Source organism: Asparagus officinalis, chromosome 2 (genome assembly GCF_001876935.1).
Source record: "Asparagus officinalis chromosome 2, Aspof.V1, whole genome shotgun sequence".
In the NCBI taxonomy this organism is placed as follows: Eukaryota; Viridiplantae; Streptophyta; class Magnoliopsida; order Asparagales; family Asparagaceae; genus Asparagus; species Asparagus officinalis.
This window is the reverse complement of record NC_033795.1, coordinates 62293769-62295717: the sequence shown is the minus strand read 5'-3', so window position 1 is coordinate 62295717 and position 1949 is coordinate 62293769. Positions and strand designations below refer to the sequence as shown.

At 37.0% G+C, this 1949-nt stretch overlaps 1 long non-coding RNA gene across 1 annotated transcript; it reads right to left on the bottom strand.

The window, feature by feature from the left end:
* On the bottom strand, positions 458 to 662 carry LOC109829751. Its single transcript, XR_002244129.1, has 2 exons — positions 571 to 662; positions 458 to 489 (listed from the first exon to the last, which is right to left on the bottom strand). It is a non-coding gene; the product is annotated as an uncharacterized LOC109829751 (long non-coding RNA).

The following is a 1949-nucleotide window of genomic DNA, read 5'->3' as shown; positions in this document are numbered from 1 at the left end:
TAATTAGTTAAGCTTTGAAAGAACTCAAATTAACGTTACACTTTTGTCACTCACGTAATGAACTCGACTCGACAACCAATTGATACTTCATAACTCCATTGAACTTTCTGTCAGTTATTTCAAAAGCTTCAAACATTATTTTCCCTCACCTTGTACTAACCCATAAAAATGATGAACTATCTGCAGACTATTTAAAGAAGTAGATTCCAAAAAACCGTTAGTTACAAATGCTAGCTTGTCCTTACTTTCGATTTTTCTAGCATCTTGCATTTATCACCCTTAATAAATCACTGTTTGTAGGAAGTATTAACTGTTAATATCTTAGATGACAAATTGTCCCCATTCCTATTCACAAAAACTGTGTGATTGTGATGAGAAAAAGCAGAAGTAACTAAAACATTTTACACAATCACTACTGAAGGGTTTGCTGTGCGTGTGGTGGAGCATCTTTCTTTTGCCTCTGTTAAGTGTATTTTGTTGGCTTGCTTTCTATACATCAAGATTAAAAGATAATTTCAACAATCCAATAATATACATGGAACAAAATTAATAAAATTAGGAGATTAATACCTGAAATTTTGAAGAAAAATAATGTTCCTTAACTAGCCAATCTCAGTCATCAACACTTACTTCTGTAGGTTTATTTCTAAGTGCAACTTGCAATAAATTATCTTTCACATATTTCCTGTGCATGTCACCCCGCTACTTATTCCATAAATCGTGCAAGTGTCTCATTACTGTCTCTCTCTTTTGCTCCATGTCCTCGGCATCAAATTTATCCTATATCAAATTTGAATCAAAATTTAATTTATAAGAATTAAAAACCAATTGCAAAAAATTAATTTTTAATGTACCTTAATGGATGCCCACATATGATCTTTATTTTGTTGTGGTATTTTGGCCCAATTCTCAACAGCTACTAGGCAAATATTTCTATCATGAATAATAATTCCAAGATATCGTGAAAATTCTGGTTCAATAGCTCTATTCTGATAAAAAGTAATGATCTTTTTCTTCCCATGTGACAAATTATTCAACTTTAGACACTTATTATTACCACGAGGTGGATTTTTCTTCTTTTGAGAATTATCAGCTACATACATCATATCATATGTTACAACTTATGATATCATTTTCTATTATAGAACTTAAAATACGGGCTTCCATCGTTATGGGGTTAAGGGATAAAATCAAAACGTATTGGGGGTTTCTTGAAATTTTTAAACTTATGGGGGTTTAGTGAAACTAACCCAATCTAAGGAGAAATATCATAATTTCATCTTTTGTTGTTGGTTTTCACCTTGCAAATCGGCACATAAACTATCGATCAATATATATATAGGTACTTTATGGCAAAGTGCAAAGTAGGGGAAACTTTATGTACCTGAGTGAAAATTAAACAGAGCAATGAAAACTTCAGTACCGTGTCCCTTGGATGTCGGAGGGGAAATCGGTCCGACGATATCCATGCCCCACATTTCGAATGGCCAAGTCGCTGATGTAGGGTGTAAGTTTCCCGGCGCCTGATGGATGAAGTCCCCATGAATTTGGCATGCGTGACAACGTTTAGCGTAGTCAACCGCGTCTGAAAACATCTTCGGCCAATAATAGCCGATTCGTCGGAGGCGGTCTCCTAATTTAGCTCCAGGCTGATGAGCTCCGCACATTCCGTCGTGAGCTTCCTTGAGGGCCTCTTTCGCTTCCTTCCGAGAGAGGCATCGAAGTAAAACTCCATCATACGATTTGCGATATAGGACTTGAGAAACTGCATCGTAATAGAATCGGAGGGCCTTTCTTTTGATAGAGGCCGCTTCCTTAGGGTCATCGGGCAGGATCCCGTATAGGACATAGTCGATGTACGGGAATCTCCAATCTCTAGACTCAAATTCCATGGAGGTTGTACAGACTTCTCCTGTCGGTGTCTCGTCTGAGTTTCCGTCCCACGACTG